Source organism: Scyliorhinus canicula, chromosome 1, assembly GCF_902713615.1.
Source record: "Scyliorhinus canicula chromosome 1, sScyCan1.1, whole genome shotgun sequence".
Taxonomy (NCBI): domain Eukaryota; kingdom Metazoa; phylum Chordata; class Chondrichthyes; order Carcharhiniformes; family Scyliorhinidae; genus Scyliorhinus; species Scyliorhinus canicula.
Window position 1 is genome coordinate 62,756,342 of NC_052146.1, and position 23,290 is coordinate 62,779,631.

Here is a 23,290-nt window from a genome sequence, read left to right on the forward strand (position 1 = left end):
GGCCAAATGGCCTCTTTCTGCACCTTAGGCATTCTATGATTCTATGATATGCAATGATTACCAACACTTCAACAATGCCCGGGAGCCTCAAGAGTTAAAAATTAATCTCCTGGGCACCATCCAGGAAATAAAATCATAGGGGCATTAAAAACAATTGTACGCTTTACTTACTTTCTTTTGTTTATTTGGTGCGAAAACAGTGGAAATGGGATAAAGAGCGGTTCGACTGGCTGGAGTGGTTGGAGGTGGGAGGTCATGTGATGAAACTCGATGGAATACAACCAACCCGCGTTAGTGACTGGAGAATCATGTACACATGAGAGACATCCAGTCTGGTTGACTGATACATGTGCAAACATGAAGGGAGCTTAACAAAGCTTGTTGCATTACTTTTGCAAATGTACACAGCATGTGACCCCATTATGTGTCACTTTTAGATGCAGCTGCTTCAGATTTAGCTTACATAATACCATAAGACATAGGGGCTGAATTAGGCCGCTCACGCCTATCATGTCTGCTCCGCCATTCAATCAACATTGAATGCCTATTCGCCAGCCATCCATTCAGGCTCACTCAGTGTGGTGTTTTCTAATGGCATGCGACCGACCAAAATGGAGAAGATTTATCCAGGGAAGCACCGGGAAAGCACCAAACACATACAAGAGACTTTGTCGGGAAGAAGCAGCGTCGAAGTCGAGGCATCAGAGAGACTGCAGCAACCACCCAACATACTGCCATTGGAGCCAGTCCAGAGACAGTTCACTAGGTTGATCCTGGGTATGGAGGGACTTTCTTATGAGAGGTTGTGTAGGTTGGGCCTGTACACTTTGGAGTTTAGAAGAATGAAAGGCCACCTTATTGAGACATAAAAGATTTTCAGGGGGCTTGACAGAGTGGATGTGGCACGGTAGCACAGTGGTTGGCACCGCTGCCTCACAGGGCTCCCCAGCCTTGGGTGACTGTCTGTGGAGTTGCACATCCCCCCATGTCTGTGTGGGTTTCCTCCAGGTGCTCCAGTTTCATTCCAGTCCAAAACGGTGCAGGTTAGGTGGATTGGCCATCCAAAATTGCCCCTTAGTGTCCATGGATGTACAGGTTAGGTGGGGTTATGTGGTTACAGGGATAGGGTGGGGGAGTGGGCCTAGGTAGGGTGCCCTTTCAGTAGGTCGGTGCAGACTCGATGGGCTTCTTCTGCACTGTAGGAATTCTATGGTTCTATGCTGAGAGGTTGTGTCCCCTTGTGGAAGAGTCGAGGACCAGAGGGCATAATCTCAGATTAAAGGATCGCCCATTTAAGACAGAGATGAGGAGGAATTTCTTCCTCAGAGGGGAGTGAATCTGTGGAATTCTTTACCACAGAGAGCTGTAGAAGCTGGGTTGTTAAGTATGTTCAAGGCTGAGATAGACAGATTTTTAATCAGTAAGGAAATCAAGGGGTATGTGAAGGGTAGGGGAAAGGGGAGTTGACGATTATCACTACAATCAGTTATGATGCCTTTAATATCAGAGGAGACTCGATGGGCGAAATTTCCTACCGCTGCTCCAATGTCTTATGGTCTTATGTGGCAGAGTCTGCAGATCACGCAATGGGTTTAGCAATCATCTCACAAACCATTGAACCGGAGTGGAAGCAAATCTTCTTTGATCCTGATGGCCTGCCTAAAAAGAAGGAAGATTTCCAACTAAATGGCAATTAGGAACTCGTATGATGACTGATCTATCTCCTCATTTCCTGACCTGAGGATGTTAAAACCAAGGGCAGCCAATTCCAAATGCTACCAGTGCCGAAACAAGTGATGAGAGCACACTCCTCCACTGCTAACACAATGTTATTACTATTATGAAGCTCTCCCTTGAGTCGTTTCCCTGTCTGGTTGATGCTCTCCAAAAGTGAAAAAATAAACCTTTTTTATCAGGAGCTTCCATCTCATTGAGGAGGCTTCAGACCAAACCACATCCAACAACCTGCACCAAAAACTCTGCTCACAGTTTGACAGCTGTAACAAATTCGCCCACAGAAACTGAGATAATCCATTAACATTGTGAGATGGAAATAAATAACCTTTTTTAGAAGGTTGTTGATTGCTTTAGAATGCTATGTATTCTAAAGCAATCAACAACTTTCTGAAAAAAAGTTATTTATTTCTATCTCACTATGTCAACGGATACTTCAGGATCCAGATCCACAAATTTGCCAAAGACTAATCAGTTCTTCCCAGCGCCATACCCTATCTGTGTGCCAACTGTTGTTGAAATCCAGCCATTAGTTTTTGAAATATATTGTTTACAAAGGGAATAACAGGAACAAAAACATTACCTTCGCCCAACTTCAGTGGAGATCATTAGCCAACTTGGCACTGAATAGAGATTGCATCAGTTTTCTTTCTGATCTGATAGGTTAAAAGTCGGGCATTGTATTTACCCAGTGAGTCAGCAAAGGAGCTATAATTAAGGTTACCTTTCCAGGCAGTGTTGTTTCAGACAGGCTGACTCGGTGACTTATCCGAGGTAAACACAGCAATCACCCCAGTGCTCGCTGACCTACATTGGTTTACGGTTCACCAACATCTCCAATTTCAAGAATCTTGTTTCCAAATCCTTCCGTGGTCGTACCCATCTCTGAAAATTCCTCCAGCCCTACAACCCTCCCAGAACACTAAGGGGAAAAGCCAGTTGGCAAACGCAAGGATTGCCCGTGCCATTATCCCACGTTCGATGGAACTGATACAGGCAGAATGTAAACTTTGTGCTTCCTGTTCATTCCCTCAACTGGGGCATGCAGACCAGTGTTAAACATGATGTTGAGTGGTTACAAGCTCAGCAGGGGATCTAGCAGGAATTAAAATCAATCTGTATTTCCTAAAGGCAACATGGACCTCTTAAAGGTATATTTTGTTTGCTTCAGATGTTGCATGTGCTTCAGATTGACTTTTTGAGCAGGAAAAAGCTGGAGCAGTATAGTCACAGGCCGGAAAGAATGTTCTCAGGCTCTCAACTGCAGCACAGAGGCCTTAGAGTATAAGGTAGAAAGGAAAAAAGAGCTCATCTTTCCATCAGGGGACCAGGAGATCCTGCAAAGAGCTGAATTCCAGAGGTCAAGGGAGAGTGACTGCCCTTCACATCAAGGCAACGTTTGATTGAGTGCTGCAGCAAGGATCCTTGGAAAATCAAAGTCATTTGGAATCAGGGAGAAAAAACTCTCCACAGGTTGGAATCATAAATAGCTCAAAGGCTCAGCCCAGGGCTTTGCTATGGGTTCATTAGGACCAACAATCTTCAGTTGCTTCTTTAATGATCTTCCTTCCACCATAAGGTTGGAAGTGGGCATGTTCATTGATGGCTGCACAATGGGCAGTGCCATTCGGAACTCCTCAGGCACTGAAGCAGTCCATGCCCAGAGGCAGCGAGACCTGAATAATATTCAGGTTTGGGCTGATGAGCGACATTTGGCCCATACAACTACTAGGCAATGACCATCTCCAACTTTAGAGAATCTAACCATTGTCTTCTGATGCTCAATGGCATTACCACCACTGAATCTCCCAACATCATTATTCTGAAGAGTATCATTGACCAGAAACTTAAACTGGTCCAGCCACATAAATAAATCTGGGTATAAGGGCCGTGATTCTCAGAAAATGGGGCAATGTGCCCATGCCCGCCGGAAAACAGGCGCAAATCACTCCAGACTTTTTTCAAAAAGTCCAAAGTGATGCTCTGATTTCAAGAGGGATAGCAGGGCCCTCTGTGTGCGCCCCACAGCGCCTGCTGCCGATGCGGGGCCCTGCACTTCCGGCTGGCCATGGGTCCGCAGATGCGAGTGGCGGCCGTTTTCGCGCCGGACCCCGCGCAACATGACGGAGCCACACAGAGGGCTGGCGCGGAAGAAGATCGCCCCCCCCCCCACCCCCCGGATCGCGCACGCCCATCAATTGGTAGCCCCTGATCGCGGGCTGGCCGTCAGGGAGGCCCCCCCCCCCAGAGTCTGATCCACCCGTCCCCCCACCAGGACGGTCAGCGCGACCGTGAATCCGAGCTCCCGCCGGGTGGAATCAGGTTGGAACCACGCCGTCGGAACTCGGTGGGAACTCGGCCGGTCGACCACAGAGAATCGCCGCGGGGGCCCTTTCAACGGCCCCCGACTGCACGCGCACGGCTGGTGGTAATTCTCTGGTCCGCGGAGAATCGCGTCCTGGCGTTTGACCCGATCGCGGGCCTGAGGCCCCATTCCCCGCCCCGCGGCGAGCGCGATTTCGGCGTGGGGGCTCGGAGAATCCCGGCCAATATGTCAGAGGCTGGAACAAATAACTAATTTCCCGACTTCCCAAACCCTGCCCACCATATTTTCTTTTTATTTATTCTTTCATGGGATGTGGGTGTCGCTGACCAGGTCAGCACTCATTGTCCATCCTTAATTGTCTTTCGGATGGTGGTAATGAGCTGACTTCATGAACCGCTGCAGTCGGATTTTGACCCAGTGACAGTGATGGAACGGCGCTATATTTCCAAGTCAGGTTGATGAGTGGCCTGGAGGGGAGCTTGGAGGTGGTGATGTTCCTTGTAGCTGGTGATGTTCCTTGTAGGTGGTGATGTTCCTATGTGTTTGAGAGATCCTGTAGAAGGAGCCATAGGTAGTTACTGCGGTTCATCTTGTACACACTGCTGTCACTGTATGTCTGTGTTGGAGGGAGTAAGCATTTAAGGTGGTGGGTGGCAGGATGCTCTGTCCTGGATAGTGTCGAGCGTCTTGAATGTTGTTGGAGCGGCACTCATCCGGGCAAGTGGAGAGTATTCCATTACATTCCTGACTTGTGCCTTGAAGATGGTGGACAGGCTTTGTGGAGAGAGGAAGTGAGTTATTGACCACAGAATTCTCAGTCTCTGTCCTGCTCTTGTAGGCACAGCATTTATATAGCTCGTCCAGTTCAGTTTCTGGTTAATGGGTGTTGATCGAAGAGAATTCAGCAATGGCAATGCCATTGAATGTCAAGGGACAGTGATTTGATTCTCTCTTACTGGAGATGATCATTGCCTGGCACTTGTGTGGTGCCAATGTAACTTATCAGCCGAAGCCTGAAAGTTGTCCAGGTCTTGCTGCATTTGGACAAGGACTGCTTCATTATCTGAGGTGTTGCAAATGGTGCTGGATGTTGTGCAGTCATCTGTGAGCATCACCACTTTTGACTGTACAATGGAGGGAAGATCATTGATGAAGCAGCTGAAGATGGTTGCGCCCAGGTCACTACCCTGAGGAATTCCTGCAGTGATGTCCTGGAGCAAGGTGATTAACCTCCAACAAACACTTCCTTTGTGCCAGGCACAACCAGTAGAGAGATTCCCCCCTGATTCCTATTGACTCTATTTTTGCCAGGGCTATTTGAGGTCAGACTCGGTTAAATGCTGCCTCAATGTCAAGGGCACTCACTCTCACCCAATCTCTTGTATAGCCCCATGACTGAAAACAAGTGGTGTTTCTCAGAGACAGCACAGTAGCACAAGTGGATAGTTTTGTGGCTTCACAGCGCCAGGGTCCCAGGTTCGATTCCCTGCTGGGTCACTGCCTGTGCAGAGTCTGCACGTTCTCCCCATGTCTGTGTGGATTTCCTCCACGTTCTCCAGTTTCCTCCCACAGTCCAAGTACGTGCAGGTTAGGTGGATTGGCCATGATAAATTGCCCTTAGTGACCAAAAAGGTTAGGAGGGGTTATTGGGTTCCGGGGATAGGGTGGAAGTGAGGGCTTAAGTGGATCAGTGCAGACTCGATGGGCCCTATGGCCTCCTTCTGCACTGTATGTTCTATGTTCTATGTTCATATCAGCACCATTCATTCCAAAGATGTTGTACCCCTTTACTTCTGAAACAACATCTGCCAACTCCTCCAACAACACTTTCAGCATCATAAAGGTAATTAAAAGCACCTCATGCCTTTAAACAGTGCTGGTATAGCAGTTGCTCATTCTACTCTTCTGTACATGTTTAAGAGAGGGTGTTAACAGGAGCAGTGAGCGTGGAAATGACAAGTTGTACATCAAACCGGCATTAAAAGCTGACTGACGTCACAATCTGCCCACTCTGTTGTAACGTTCTTGTCAGATGGCCAGATTTATATTACAATAACATGTGTAGCTAAAGCTATGAATGATTTATTAACATTAATTGTGGGTCAAATATATACAAAACAACAGATGAATAACAGTATGATCATGTACAAGCAACTCTCTCCCAGCTCCCTAATCAGTCTGAGATCACCCGACTCTAAAATTTACTTATATACTAATGAGACTCCTAATGGTCTGTCGGTGAATTACAACACAACCATTATATCACTACACCTGTGTGCTTCTGCCACATCCACAGGGTGGTTGTGCTATTGCCCTTCAAAACATGGCAAACAGTGCAAACCACACCGCTCTCCATCAAGGCTGGAGACCTCTGCCATTTTTTTTGTCTCCTGTGTTCCGTAGCACAGTAACCAGTGGTTGCAGAGCTGAACTTCACAGCCTGAAATACACATGTGAAGCATGTTGGGGCATTTTCTACTTGCCGGTATCCTGGAACAACCCTCCTAACAGCATTGTGGGTGTACCTACACCACATGGACTGCAGTGGTTCAACAAGGCAACTCACCCTCACCTACCTGTATAACTACCTATATAAATACAGTAAGAAGTCTTACAACACCAGGTTAAAGTCCAACAGGTTTGTTTCAAACACGAGCTTTCGGAGCGCAGCTCCTTCCTCAGGTGAATGGCGAGGTATTCACCTGAGGAAGGAGCTGCGCTCCGAAAGCTAGTGTTTGAAACAAACCTGTTGGACTTTAACCTGGTGTTGTAAGACTTCTTACTGTGCTCACCCCAGTCCAACGCCGGCATCTCCACATCATATATAAATACAAGTTGTTGATCATTGTGTCATGTCAACTGTCTTTCAGTTCATTATTCATTATCTTTCAATCGCAGAAGTAATAAGAGTCCAAGCAGCGGGGAGTTTCAAATGTCTGCAACAATATTCAGCGAATAGAAATGATGAATGATGTTACAGAGCGCAGTATGTTCAGCATTATACACATCAACGATGATCAGCTTTTCTGCATGGTGTTTTGGAACCCGATCCCATTTTCTTTTATAATGGCCACCCAGTAAATATGAAACCACGTAGTTAGGCTGGATTTGAGACAAAGCAGGAGCCTGGTCCACAATGTGCTCTCTTTCGACATGTGGAAATGTGTAAATGCAGAATACCATCTGGTTTGGTTAGGATCAGCTCACATTTTTCTATTGCTGTCACGTCCAACCTCCAGATGTATAGACAGGAAAAGCCACCCAGGGTGGCAAAACATTATCCGCATTCTCTAAACAGTAAGCGCTCGCAATACCAACTGACAGAGAAGCAGGTTGGAATGAGATTCTCTTGCCTGCCATTTCAATATTTTTTAAAAATCAGTCGATGCCTCCACTAAAGTAGTGCACTGAGGAACGCCACATGCAATCGTCTGCTATTATGCCAGTTATCGCAAGGTTTTAGTCCTTTCTTTCCGCTCGGCCACTGGGAACATTTGACATAAGAAGGTCATTGAGCCCCTCAGGCCAGTTCAATCAGATCATGGCTGATTTGTAGCTTAACTCCACTTACCCTTGCTTAACAAAGATCTATCAAACAGCGCTCTGAAATGTTCAAATTGAGAACCCTCAGCCAGGAGAGCCTTCAGGAGGAGAGAGTTCCACATTTTCACTCGTCCTTTGTGCTCCCCGACATCGCTGCCGAGTGGCCGCTCATCTCAGCAAAGTAGCTTTCCTCACGGGTGAGTCTAAGCAAGAGTGTGAGAGACATCAGAGCTGAGCTTGACCCTGATGTGCACTGTGCAGCACTCAAGAATGGGGAGGCAGTGGGATTGTCACTGGACTCACAATCCAGAGAGCCAGGGTAATGCTCTGGGGACCTGGGTTCAAATCCCACCACGGCAGATGGTGAAATTTGAATTCAATAAAAATCTGTCATTAAAAAACCCATCTGTTTCACTGGGAAGGAAATCTGCCCTCCTTACCTGGTCTCACCTACATGTAACTCCAGATTCACAACAATGTGGCGGACTCTCATATGCCTTCTAAAATGGAGGGCAGTCAGGGACAGGCAATAAATGCCGGCCAAGCCAGCGACCGTAACACAATTTTAAAAAAGGAACCCTGGATGGAATTTTCCCCATTCCCTCGATAGTATTTAAATTATCCCTGAATGCTGCATCACAGATACACAGAGAGCTCTTTGCCTTGGGCACCTGAGCCAGCTGCTCCTATCAGGCATATTGTCCATATTGCCCCCTCAAAATTTGAGGTGCTTTTAAATGTAATTTTTGTAGTATGAAAGGCCACAGAGTTTTTAAACTTATCAGCACTGTTCCTCATGTCAAAACTGAAGTAGAGGAGGGCAAATCACTTCATTAAAAACCCAGCTCTTTTCTGGAACTGATCATTTCTGTTTAGCTCAAGTGTTTTAATTGGCTGCAGAGCCATCTAAATTGTGAATGGTCTGGATGGGGAAATGAGGAAACCACATCAGAAGCCATGACAGCACTGACCATCCCCTCCATTGAAAGTCCTCTCGAAATTAGATACCGATTACAGCAACAAGTCAGAAAGATTCAATAAGCTCTTCTCTCCCTGACTCATGTCTGTTTTGCCTACTCTTCTATAGACATTTTGTCTTTGCATGACACAGGAAAACAGATGGGAGTGAGTCAGCAAGCTGAACTTTCTGTGATATGTCTAATGACAAATGATGGAAATCACAAAGAGATTAGGTACCTTTTTTGTGAAGCTATTGGTGAAGCAAAGCAAATGAACCAGCACCTTGTGGCAATTTGCAATTCATGGTTGTGACTCTTAGTAATTACACATTGCTGGTGATTTGTATGTGAATACCAGAATGCGGCGTTCACACATTGTTATTTTTACAGCAAGTTCTGGGCCGATCTCTTTGTTTTTAATGTTTAAAACTCCCAGGAATCTCCACGTAAAATATAGCAATAATAAAGGGACAGATCTTGACAATTGTGCAATTACGAGTCACAGTGGAATTAAAAACCAGGGGAGATAAATCCTGCGACTCACTGGCTCCCAGGCATTTTATACTTTTGCTCAGAGTAACGCTTTGGCCCAGAAATGCTCTCACGTGGCTTGAGAGCTGCAGGGGAGAGAGAGGTGCGGTACACAAAAGGTTAAAAGAGAATTGCTGAACAGAGTTCCACCCGAATCAAAATGCACTTTGAAAATATGCTTGACCTGGTTTTCACTCAGCATTCCATGTTGCTCTCATCCAGCTGTGCTATTTGATAGACTGATGGCTCAGAAATCAAGGTTGCTACAAATGCGATTTGCAGAAAATTGTCAATTCTCTCAGCATCCTTTTTCATGTCTGTCCGCTTTAGTGCGCTGGACAATCACATATATAGAAACATCAAAAATAGTAGCAGTAGGAGGCCATTCGGCCCCTCGAGCCTGCTCTGCCATTCATTATGATCATGGCTGCTCATCCAGTTCAATACCCTGATCCTGTCTACCCCCCATATCCCTTGATCCCTTTAGCCCCAAGAGCTATATCTAATTCCTTCTTGAAATCACACAATGTTTTGGCCTCAACTACTTTCTGGTAGTGAATTCCACAGATTCACCACTCACTGGGTGAAGAAATTTCTCCTCACCTCACTCCTAAAAGGTTTATCCCTTAGCCTCAAACTATGACCCCTAGTTCTGAACTCCCCCACCATCGGGAACATTCTCTCTGAATCTACCCTGTCCAATCCTGTTAGAATTTTAGAAATTTCGATGAGACCTCTTCTCACTCTTCTGGGGCGGGATTCTCGCCTACCCGGTGGGGCGGGGGGTCCCGGCGTAGCGGAATGGCGCCAACCACTCTGGCGTCGGGCCTCCCCAAAGGTGCGGAATTCTCCGCACCTTTAGCGGCCAAGCCCTTACATTGAGGGGCTAGGCCCGCGCCTGAGCGGTTGGCACCACACCGACTCTCGCCAAAACCGGCAATAACGGCCTTTGACGCCCGCCGCCCGGGCTGGCCGAAAGGCCTTCGTCGGTTCACGCATGCGCCGGTGGAGGCCGTGGTGGCGGCGGAAGCAAAAGAGTGCCCCCACAGCACTGGCCCGCCCGCCGATCGGTGGGCCCCGATCGCGGGCCTGGCCACCGTGGGGGCACACCCTGGGGTCCGATCGGCCCGCGCCCCCCCAGGACCCCGGGGGCCCGCTCGCGCCGCCGATCCCACCGCCACCAGAGGTGGTTCAAACCACGGCGGCGGGAGAGGCCTCTCAGCAGCGGGACTTTGGCCCATCGCGGGCCAGAGAATCGCCGCAGGGGCCTCGCCGATCGGTGGGGCGTGATTCCCGCACCCGCCAATTCCCGGGTGGCGGAGAATTCCGGCTACGACGGGGGCGGGATTTACTCCGGCCCCGGGCGATTCTCCGACCCTGCGGGGGGGTCGGAGAATTTCGCCCCTGAAGTCAGATGAATATCATCCTCATGACTCAATCTCTCCTCATGCGTCAGTCCTGCCATCCCAGGAATCAGCCTGGTAAACCTTTGCTGCACTCCCTCCATAGCAAGAACATCCTTCCCCAGATAAGGACACGAAAACTGCACACGATACTTTAGTTCTGGCCTCATCAATGACCTATGCAATTGTAGTAAAACATCCCTATTCCTATACTCAAATTCTCTCGCCAGGAAGGCTAACATAACACTTGTCTTCGTTACTGCCTGCTGTACCTGTGTGCTTACTTTAAGCGACTGATGCAAGAGGACACCAAGGTCTCGCTGAGTATCCACCTCTCTCAATTTATACCCATTCAAATAATAATCTGCCTTCCTATATTTGTCACCAAAGTGGATAACCTCACACATGTCCACATGACACTGCACCTGTCATGCATGTGCCCACTCACTCAGCCTGTCCAAATCCCGCTGAAGCATCTCTGCATCCTCCTCACAGCTCACCCTCCTACCCAACTTTGTATCATCTGCAGATTTGGAGATACTACATTTAGTTCCCTCGTCCAAATCATTCATATATAATTTGAACAGTTGGGTTCTAGCCCAGATCCGTGCAGTGCCCCACTAATCACAGCCTGCCAATCAGAAAAAGACCCATTTATTCCAACTCTTTGCTTCCTGTTTACTAACCAGCTTTCCAGCCATCTCAAGACACTACCCGCAATCCCATGAGCTTTAACTTTACACAGTAATCTGCTGTGCGAGATCTTATCGAAAGCCTTCTAAAGTCTAAATAAACCACATCCACCAGTTGTCCCTGGTCAACTCTACTAGTTACATCTTCAAAGAATTCCAGTAGATTTGTCAAGCATGATTTCCCTTTCGTAAATCCATGCTGACTTTGTCAGTTTATACCACTGCTTTCCAAATGCTGTGCTATGAAATCCTTGATAATGGACTCTAGCAACTTTCCTACTACCGATGTTAAGTTCACTGGTCTATAGAGTTCCCTGTTTTCTCTCTACCTCCTTTTTTGAATAGCGGGGTTATATTAGCTACCCTCCAATCTGTATAACATGAGCTTAGACACCACAGTTCGTGTAATGCCATGAAACAGCTCTTGCACAGCATCAAGAGATTTTTGAGAATCTTAGGAGGTGAGTGAGGTAGAGTGGTCAAGCCACATGCTGAACAGGAGAGAAACAATGCGCAGAGCGGAGGAAGGATGAGCAAACATGTTACACAGGACTGAGAGGGTGAAGAAACCTCTCAGGACTTACATAATTCAGGATTTTTGATCATATTTATTAATTGAAGGAAAAACAGGGAATGAGTTTTCGTTGTGTTTTATAACAGTGATTTTTGGAGCAGGTTTAAAATGCTGTGATGTGGAGAAGCCGGCGTTGGACTGGGGTAAGCACAGTAAGAAGTCTTACAACACCAGGTTAAAGTCCAACAGGTTTGTTTCAAACACGAGCTTTCGGAGCACTGCTCCTTCCTCAGATGACTTTGGACTTTAACCTGGTGTTGTAAGACCTCTTACTGTAAAGTGCTGTAGACTGCATTCATTGAGACAGGGGCTGGATTTTAGGGGGTACCATGCTCTCTGCACTACCCCAATCGAAAGGCCAGCGCGGTGGCTAATGGTGGGTCTGCAGGTACTCCCCAATGGAAATCATCACTCGAATTGGACACCAAAGAAAGTTTGGGGGGGGGGGTCAATTTAGCTAAGGTCATGTTAGCAGGCCCTGGCAAGTGTTGTGGAGGCCGGGTTTGAGAGGCTTGGGTTGGGGAGGGTAACGGAAGAAGTGTGATCTTGTGGGCTGGGGATGTTGCCTCCCAATGGCCACAGGGGGACCCATAAAGAAGGTCCCCGCCCCTTGCCCAATACCAGCCTACATAGCTAAAGCTGCCTGTGCAAGCGAGCCAATAGGAACTGAAACCTAAAAGCAGTGCGAAGAGCTCAGGCGTGCTAAAGGGCTGTGTGACTTTATCAGAGGGAACCAGATGGTGGAACAAGACTAGTCGATTGGAAAGGAACTCTGGAAAGCTACCCCATCGGGCCGTCATGACCCGAGTGTGAGAGGATTGGTGCAAGTGTGTCTTGGTGGTGATAATCATATCCGGGGAACTCTGATGGTAAACAACTGCCAAGACGGGTGGAGACGGAATCCATTGAGTAGGAAAAGGGATAGATCCTACATGCAGGAGGTGGGAGTTTAAGGTACTTTTAGACTACGCGTCTAAATATGTGTCGGGAGTGATGTTGACAAATTTGTGGGCATCCTGGTTCTGCTATTTAAAGGAAAATGTAATTGTTTCTTTTCAAATACCATTTGTATGTTGGAGGAGTGCGGAAAATCCCGCCCTTGATATTTGTTATAGCGCACCTTTAAGGGCAGTTACTATTAGTTATGAGTCAATGTTATTGGTATACTGAAAATTCAGATTATCCACACTCCAGACCTTTTATTATTCATCCTTTGCATGTGGGTGTCGCTGGGCTGGGCCAGCATTTGTTGCCCATCCCTAATTGACCTTGAGTGGCTTGCTAGGACTTTTCAGCAGGGGGCACTGTGTGGGTCTGGAGTCACATGTAGGCCAGACAGCAGATTTCCTTCCCTGAAGGACATTAGTGAACCAGATGTGTTTTTACGACAATTGCCAATGGTTCCATGGTCATCATTAGACTTTTAATTCCAGATTTTTAAAATTGAGTTCAAATTTCACCATCTGCTATGGTGGGATTCGAACCCAGGACTTCAGAGCAATATCCTGGGTCTCTTGAGTACTAGCCCAGTGACAATAGCAGTACGCCACCACCTCCCCCACCAGGTGGGTAAGCAGATCGGGAGACCACCCCTTAGCCTGTTCCTGCGCCCAGCCAAGGTAGTCTTAATAGACCCAGGCAGTAGGCAGTTAAGGGGCTTGCACAACCCAAATGTCTGCCCTTTTACGTATTTATGTCTACATCCCAGTGTCCTTGAGCAGAGAGCACACGGTGTCCATGGTATGCTTGTGGTCTTCTGTGGGTGCCACAGCGACTGATGGACATAATAATAATCTTTATTATTGTCATAAGTAGGCTTACATTAACACTGCAATTAAGTTACTATGAAAATTCTCTCTTTGCCACATTCCAGCACCTGTTCGGATACACAGAGGGAGAAATCAGAATGTCCAATTCACCCAACGGCACATCTTTCGGGACTTGTGGGAGGAAACTTACACAGACATGGGGGAAACGTGCAGACTCCGCACAGACAGTGACCCAAGCCAGGAATCAAACCTGAGACCCTGCCGCTGTGAAGCAACAGTACCAAAATACTATTTCAATTGAATACAAAGAACAAAGAACAGTACAGCACAGGAACAGGCCCTGCAGCCCGCCAAGCCTGTGCTGTCACAATCTTCTTGTTTGCCACCCCCCCCCCCCCCAAACCCGTGCAGAGAAGGATGGGCAGATTAGAGGACCTCCTCATTAACCTCATGGGCCGAGCCAATTAACAGGTTCAGCAGCTCGTGGTTGAGGGGCTCACCTGACCCGACTGTCTGCTTCGCGGAACCCAGTTTGGGCAGCCCTGAATCTAATAAAATAGCAGAGCAGGAACGAGGAGCTGCATGGTCGACTTCTGTCCCTGCTGATTTAGCTGCATTCCCCTGCCCCAAGACATGGAGGCTGAGGCCAATTTGAATGTTCAATTGCCAACTCAGTTGAGTTCAGTTAATACAACACAGATCAAAGAGAAATAGATTGCTAAAGCTGAAGCTTATCCACCGCCCACTATTGTCCTGAGGGTAAGATAGAAGTAAATAAATGCAAATGTACCAAATTGCATTCCGCCAACCCATCCCCTCTCCACAACTGGAAGCAACTATTCTGAGAATAAGTAGCTTGTGACTTGATTCATGTTTGTTCTGGCTTCGCCCTCCATCACCAGCAAAACAGTTTGACAGCCTTTTGCATGCACGCAATCCAATAACTTCTCAGGATAATATTGCTGGAGTTTATGTAGTGAGCTTCACTTGTGTTAGCAAGATCAGACCTCATTGGCAGGTCTTGTTTACCCTCCATGCACAATAATAGGACAGGTTATCTGAGTTATTCCCTCCATTCTGTTGCCAATGACTGAGGAATAATTTGAAGGCCCCCTGCTAGAAGCGATGTGACATATATTTGGGGAGGCGGGGGGAGGGGGGGTAAAAATGAGGCTCAACAGAATTCCAGTGTAACTGGTGAGAAAATATGAACTGAAAATGCCCTGCTGTCATTGAATACTGGTGAGGTTTGTTGAGCAAAGCGTCCCTGGTGTGATTTGCTAATGCAACACTGTTTGTTCTAATTCTGATGCCTTGTGGAAAATGAGGATGTATCTATTTCATACTCCGTTGCTTGTCCATGTGTTCAGCCCATAGTTTCCCCACAGGGAAGGAAATAAGAAGCTGTGTTGTGCGGGCAAAAGGGTCGTGGTCAGGTCACACAGGCACCATCGTTAGAACCATTATTAATATTGGATTGCCACTGATTACATAAATCCAGACCAGAATGGAGATCATAGATCATAGAATCATAGAATTTACAGTACAGAAAGAGACCATTCGGCCCATCGCGTCTGCACCGGCCCTTGGAAAGAGCCCCCCCCTACTTAAGCCCACGCCTCCACCCCATCCCTGTAATCCAGTAACCCAATCTAACCTTTTGGACACTAAGCGGCAATTTATCATGGCCAATCCACCTAACCTGCACATCTTTGGACTGTGAGAGGAAACCGGAGCACCCGGAGGAAACCCACGCAGACACAGGGAGAACATGCAGACTCCGCAGACAGTCACCCAAGGTCAGAATTGAACCTGGGACCAGGCACTGTGAGGCAGCAGTGCTAACCACTGTGACACCGTTCCGCCCCTGATTGAATAGTCTCGCCCAGGTAAATCACACTTGGTTACTGCAATGCTGTTTTAACACACAAAATTTGCATGATGTAACTGTCCTCCACTCACTGTACTATGCTTGAGAATAAATCAATTTACATTACAGTATGTAACTATGCAGAGTGCCGGATGGGCATGCCAGGAGCAGCACAGGTAAAACCGAAAAATGAGGTGTCACCCGAGTGAAACTACAACACAGGACTAATTGTGTGTCAAACAACATAAGCAGCAAGTAATAGACAGAACTAAGCGATCCTACAACCGACGGATCAGATCTAAGCTCTACAGTCCTGCCACACCCAGTTGTGAATAATGCTGGACAATTAAACAATTCACTGGAGGAGGAGGATCCACAAATATCTCCATCCTCAATGACGGAGGAGCCCATCATTCAGAAAGATAAGGCTGAAGCGTTTGTAATAACTTTCACCCAGAAATGCTGAGTGGATGATCCATCACAGTATCTTCCAGAAATCCCTAGCAATACAGATGTCAGTCTTCAGCCAATACGGTTCACTCCAAGCGATATCAAGAGAAGGCTGAAGGCCTTTGGATGCTGCAAAGGATATGGGCCATGACAATATTCCGGCAATAATTATGAAGACGTGAGCTCCAGAACGTGCCCCCCCCCCCCTCCCAAAGCCAAGCTGTTCCAGTACAGCTACAACACTGGCATCTACCTGGCAATGTGGAAAGTTGCCCAGGCACGTCCTGCACACAAGAGGGCAAATCCAACCCAGCTAATTACCGCCCTATCAGTCTACTCTCTCCATAATTGGTAAAGTGATGGAAGGAGTCATCAACAGTGCTATCTAGTGGCACTTACTCAGCAATAACCTGCTCACAGACATTCCGTTTGGGTTCCGCCATGGTCACTCAGCTCCTGACCTCATTACAGCCTTGGTTCAAACATGGACAAAAGAGCTGAATTCCAGAGGTGAGGTAGTGACTGCCCTTGACATCAAGGCAGCATTTGATTGAGTATGGCATCAATGAGCCCTAGCAAAACTGGAATCAATGAGAATCGGGGGAAACTCTCCGCTGGTTGGAGTCATACCTAGCACAAAGGAAGATGGTTGTTGTTGTTGAAGGTCAGTCATCTCAGTCCCAGGACATCACTGCAGGAGTTCCTCAGGGTAGTTTTCACGGCCCAACCATCTTCAGTTGCTTCATCAATGATCTTCCTTCCTAAGTAAGGTCAGATGTGGGGATGTTTGCTGATTGTACAATGTTCAGCACCATTTGCAACTCCTCAGACATTGAAGTAGTCAATGTCCAAATGCAGCAAGACCTGGACAATATCCAGGCCTGGGCTGACAAATGGCAAGTTACATTCATGTCACACAAGTGCCAGGCAATGACCATCTCCATAAGAGAGAATCAAACCATTGCACCTTGACTTTCAATTAAATTACCATCACTGAATCCCCCGCTATCAACATTCTGGGGGTTACCATTGACCAGAAACTGAACTGGACTAGCCATATAAATACTGCGGCTACAAGAGCAGGTCAGACGATAGGAATCCTGCTGCGAGTAAGTCACTTCCTGACTCCGCAAAGCCTGTCCACAGGGCACAAGTCAGAAATGTGATGGAACACTCCCCACTGAATGAGTGCAGTTCCAATGACACTAAAGAATCCAGGAAAGCAGCCCGCTTGACTGGTATCCATTCCACAAACATTTACTCCCTGCACCACTGATGAACAGTGACAGCCGTGTGTACCATCTACAAGATGCACTGCAATAACTCACCCAGGCTCCTTAGACAGCACCTTCCAAATCCATGACCACTACCATCTAGAAGGACGAGGGCAACGGATAGATGGGAACACCGCCCCCTTGGAAGTTCCCCTCCAAGTTCGCCATCCTCACTTGGAAATATATCACTGTTCCTTCACTGTCGCTGGGTCAAAATCCTGGAATTCCCTCACTAATAGCACAGTGGGTGTACCTAAACCACATGGACTGCAGCGGTTCAAGAAAGGGGCAGCAGGGTAGCATGGTGGTTAGCATAAATGCTTCACAGCTCCAGGGTCCCAGGTTCGATTCCCGGCTGGGTCACTGTTTGTGTGGAGTCTGCACGTCCTCCCCCTGTGTGCGTGGGTTTCCTCCGGGTGCTCCGGTTTCCTCCCACAGTCCAAAGATGTGCGGGTTAGGTGGATTGGCCATGCTAAATTGCCCGTAGTGTCCTAATAAAAGTAAGGTTAAGGGGTTGGGTTACGGGTATAGGGTGGATACGTGGGTTTGAGTAGGGTGATCATGGCTCGGCACAACATTGAGGGCCGAAGGGCCTGTTCTGTGCTGTACTGTTCTATGTTCTAAAGCAGCTCATCACCACCTTCTCAAGGGCAGTTAGGATGGGCAATAAATGCTAACCTAGCCAACGATGCCCACATCCCTTAAAAATGAATAAAATAAAAATCTCCACTTACTGCATTTTGCGAGCGAATAAATCAATTCGCACTACAGTACGTAACTATCCTCCACTCACTACTTTTGCTAGAGAATTAATCCAATTCATATTGCGTAGCTCATTTTCTTCCCAAATGTTGGGTTGTGGAAGCAGCAATGGCGACTGCCAAGCAGCAACTCCAGCAGGACACTCCTGGGACCGGCTCCTAGATGCTGTTACATGATTCTTAGCTAAAATGCCCCATCTGAGCCTCCAAAACAACTGTGAACAGAACCATCGGGCTACTCGCAACAATGAGCCCCCCCTCAAATCCCGCTCAGTAACTCTCCCCAACCCCCCTGCTCTCAATCTGCGGTCACCCCAATTTTCAAGCATTAACATTGGGTCACAGTGAGAAAAGGTTTGGGAAGCACTGGTATAACGATCCCACTCACTGCATCTTGGGAGAGAAATGATCCTACTGTCCTGAAGCGACTCTCTTGTAATTTCATTTGTCATGAGTTTGGAGACTTTAAATTAAAACAATAAGTCCCACTCCAACACTAACTCATTAGCTATAAAGTGTCAATATTCACTCTGTTAGCTGTGATGCTGCTGGAATGCCAAGTGATTGGCACACAATACTTTACTTTAATTCCCACCATTTTGGGTGTGCCTGCCATATCTTCTTCCTTGGCTGAAGAAACTGGAAAATGACAGATCATCTCTCCATTCTATCATGGATTATGGAGAGGTATAGAAGAGGCAGCACAGTGGTTAGCACTGCTGCCTCACAGTGCCAGGGATTCCGGCCTTGGGTGAATGTATGGAGTTTACACTTTCTCCCCGTGTCTGCATGGTTTCCTTCAGGTGCTCTGGTTTCCTCCCATAGACCAGCGATGTGCAAGTTTGGTGGATTAGCCATGCTAAATTAGTATCCAGGTGTGTTAAGGTTAGGTGACCAGGATAGGGCAGAGGTATGGGCCTAGGTATGGATCTTTCAGAGAGTCGGTGCAGATTCAATGGGCCGAATGGCTTCCTTCTGCTCTGTAGGAATTCTATGGTTCGATGGTTCTATGAGTAGTCAAGTTCAGCAGCCAAACAATACCACTCCTTTCCTATGTTTGCTAATACCACCTTGATGAATCATACAGTCAGATGGGAACTGTTACAAGTAGTTTATAAGCTTGCTATATTTCAAGACTATGTCTTTAATTTAGGGTAAAATGGAGGAATGAAGGGGATCATGTGACCTAGTCTGCATTCTGCCTGACAACAAACTTGGTGGTTCGATTGTTAAAGGTTTGCAGGGGTCTCAGGTTGTTTTACTGGGAAGAGGTTTGCAAGATATTATTCACACCTGTAAACAACAATCCAAGCAGCCATATTGATGATGGATCGACTGTTCGTTTCCAAGTCCCAAAAGGTGTTGTGAATGTCAGGTTTTGTAAATAGCTATACTTTAAACTGTCCATTTAATTACAAGTTAGAATGAAGAGAGGTGTTGAAATGTTAGTTTATCAGCATTTCTGCCTGAATGCAAGGCCCATGTGATTCACATTGTCATGGAAACAGGTTTTGCGGGGGGGGGGGGGGGGGGGGGGGCGGAGTCCATTTCAAGCCATCACTGGGTTACAGGTTGTTATAACCTGCAAGTAGCCTATGGGATGGGAACAATTAACTTCCCAATGGCGCTTACAGAATACGAGCTTTCCCATTAAAGGGGTGGGGGACTTCTTAACAATATTGTTCATATATAAAGCCGGTCAGTTTAGGCACCGACTAGAGAGAAGAGCCAGTAGGGAACTACTGGAGCTGTATATAATAGTAAATTGGAAATAAAGCATAGAACATAGAACATAGAACATAGAACGATACAGCGCAGTACAGGCCCTTCGGCCCTCGATGTTGCACCGACATGGAAAAAAAAAACTAAAGGCCATCTAACCTACACTATGCCCTTATCATCCATATGCTTATCCAATAAATTTTTAAATGCCCTCAATGTTGGCGAGTTCACTACTGTTGCAGGTAGGGCATTCCACGGCCTCACCACTCTTTGCGTAAAAAACCCACCTCTGACCTCTGTCCTATATCTATTACCCCTCAATTTAAGGCTATGTCCCCTCGTGCTAGCCACCTCCATCCGCGGGAGAAGGCTCTCGCTGTCCACCCTATCTAACCCTCTGATCATTTTGTATGCCTCTATTAAGTCACCTCTTAACCTTCTTCTCTCTAACGAAAACAACCTCAAGTCCATCAGCCTTTCCTCATAAGATTTTCCCTCCATACCAGGCAACATCCTGGTAAATCTCCTCTGCACCCGTTCCAAAGCTTCCACGTCCTTCCTATAATGAGGCGACCAGAACTGTACGCAATACTCCAAATGCGGCCGTACCAGAGTTTGGTACAGCTGCATCATGACCTCATGGCTCCGGAACTCAATCCCTCTACCAATAAAGGCCAACACACCATAGGCCTTCTTCACAACCCTATCAACCTGGGTGGCAACTTTCAGGGATCTATGTACATGGACACCGAGATCCCTCTGCTCATCCACACTACCAAGAATTTTACCATTAGCCAAATATTCCGCATTCCTGTTATTCTTTCCAAAGTGAATCACCTCACACTTCTCCACATTAAACTCCATTTGCCACCTCTCAGCCCAGCTCTGCAGCTTATCTATGTCCCTCTGTAACCTGCAACATCCTTCCGCACTGTCTACAACTCCACCGACTTTAGTGTCGTCTGCAAATTTACTCACCCATCCTTCTGCGCCCTCCTCTAGGTCATTTATAAAAATGACAAACAGCAACGGCCCCAGAACAGATCCTTGTGGTACGCCACTCGTAACTGAACTCCATTCTGAACATTTCCCATCAACTACCACTCTCTGTCTTCTTTCAACTAGCCAATTTCTGATCCACATCTCTAAATCACCCTCAATCCCCAGCCTCCGTATTTTCTGCAATAGCCGACCGTGGGGAACCTTATCAAACGCTTTACTGAAATCCATATACACCACATCAACTGCTCTACCCTCGTCTACCTGTTCAGTCACCTTCTCAAAGAACTCGATAAGGTTTGTGAGGCATGACCTACCCTTCACAAAACCATGCTGACTATCCCTAATCATATTATTCCTATCTAGATGATTATAAATCGTATCTTTTATAATCCTCTCCAAGACTTTACCCACCACAGACGTTAGGCTCACCGGCCTATAGTTACCGGGGTTATCTCTACTCCCCTTCTTGAACAAAGGGACCACATTTGCTATCCTCCAGTCCTCTGGCACTATTCCTGTAGCCAATGATGACCTAAAAATCAAAGCCAAAGGCTCAGCAATCTCTTCCCTGGCTTCCCAGAGAATCCTAGGATAAATCCCATCCGGCCCCGGGGACTTATCTATTTTCACCTTGTCCAGAATTGCCAACACTTCTTCCCTACGCACCTCAATGCCATCTATTCTAATAGCCTGGGTCTCAGCATTCTCCTCCACAATATTATCTTTTTCTTGAGTGAATACTGACGAAAAGTATTCATTTAGTATCTCGCTTATCTCCTCAGCCTCCACACACAACTTCCCACCACTGTCCTTGACTGGCCCTACTCTTACCCTAGTCATTCTTTTATTCCTGACATACCTATAGAAAGCTTTTGGGTTTTCCTTGATCCTACCTGCCAAAGACTTCTCATGTCCCCTCCTTGCTCGTCTCAGCTCTCTCTTTAGATCCTTCCTCGCTTCCTTGTAACTATCAAGCGCCCCAACTGAAACTTCACGCCTCATCTTCACATAGGCCTCCTTCTTCCTCTTAACAAGAGATTCCACTTCTTTGGTAAACCACGGTTCCCTCGCTCGACCCCTTCCTCCCTGCCTGACTGGTACGTACTTATCAAGAACATGCAATAGCTGTTCCTTGAACAAGCTCCACATATCCAGTGTGCCCAACCCTTGCAGCCTACTTCTCCAACCAACACATCCTAAGTCATGTCTAATGGCATCATAATTGCCCTTCCCCCAGCTATAACTCTTGCTCTGCGGGGTATACTTATCCCTTTCCATCACTAACGTAAAGGTCACCGAATTGTGGTCACTGTCTCCAAAGTGTTCACCTACCTCCAGATCTAACACCTGGCCTGGTTCATTACCCAAAACCAAATCCAAAGTGGCCTCACCTCTTGTTGGCCTGTCAACATATTGTGTCAGAAAACCCTCCTGCACACATTGTACAAAGAACGACCCATCCAATGTACTCGAACTATATCTTTTCCAGTCAATATTAGGAAAGTTAAAGTCTCCCATAACAACTACCCTGTTACTTTCGCTCTTTTCCAGAATCATCTTCGCCATCCTTTCCTCTACATCTCTAGAACTATTAGGTGGCCTATAGAAAACTCCCAACAGGGTGACCTCTCCTTTCCTGTTTCTAACCTCAGCCCATACTACCTCGGAAGAAGAGTCCCCATCTTGCATCCTTTCTACCACCGTAATACTGTCCTTGACTAGCAGCGCCACACCTCCCCCTCTTTTGCCCCCTTCATTGTTTGACCAATCTCGGTGTGGACTCTTCGTTGTCCTCACAAAACAGGTTTTCCTAAAACTACCACTAAAACTCTCAGACTAGGTAAATCTGCAGTAATTCAAGAAAGAGAGAGGCAGCAAGTCTCTATCCTTCACCACGTGAAGTGCGGGTGAGAGCACATGCGCGGATCGAAGAGACCAAGGTACCAGCATTTAACTGAAGTTGGAAGATTTACCCAGCTTCGGCTTGAGGGAGAGATCGCCATGGTAACCCACACCATGAAAAGCAGCTCAGAGATTAGAAGTTATCCAGCTGGAAAAGAGAGCTAAGAATCACTTTGGTTTCTAAAATATCTTTTTTGATCATTTCAGATAGAACATAGAACATAGAACATAGAAGAGTACAGCACAGAACAGGCCCTTCGGCCCTCAATGTTGTGCCGAGCCATGATCACCCTACTCAAACCCACGTATCCACCCTATACCCGTAACCCAACAACCCCCCCCTTAACCTTACTTTTATTAGGACACTACGGGCAATTTAGCATGGCCAATCCACCTAACCTGCACATCTTTGGACTGTGGGAGGAAACCGGAGCACCCGGAGGAAACCCACTCTAAAAAGAGTTCTTGTTTGTAGTTTTGAATATAGATTACCTACTAAAATAGAGTTGAGTTGATGTTGCTTTTAGATTGTGTGTTACTGTAAAATATTTATTGCCCTGTCTTGCCCTGTGATCCTTTCAGTTGCTCACTGGAAAGTTCAAAGTTGCCGATCTCTATGGGGATTGTAATAGAACCCACAGCCTACCACCCTATTCCGAATTCTGCAAACGTAGGACATGGCCTGTCAGCCCATCAGTGTTTCAGAATTATTCATACTGTACTTGGATTGTGAGAAGGGAGGAGGTAAAAGGGCACCTCATGTGTGTGTTTGGGGAGG

At 46.9% G+C, this 23,290-nt stretch overlaps 1 protein-coding gene across 3 annotated transcripts in view; it reads right to left on the reverse strand.

Moving 5' to 3' along the window:
- Nucleotides 1-23,290, reverse strand: part of hnf1a (HNF1 homeobox a) — a 272,346-nt gene that overhangs the window by 180,812 nt on the left and 68,244 nt on the right. The window lies entirely within an intron of this gene.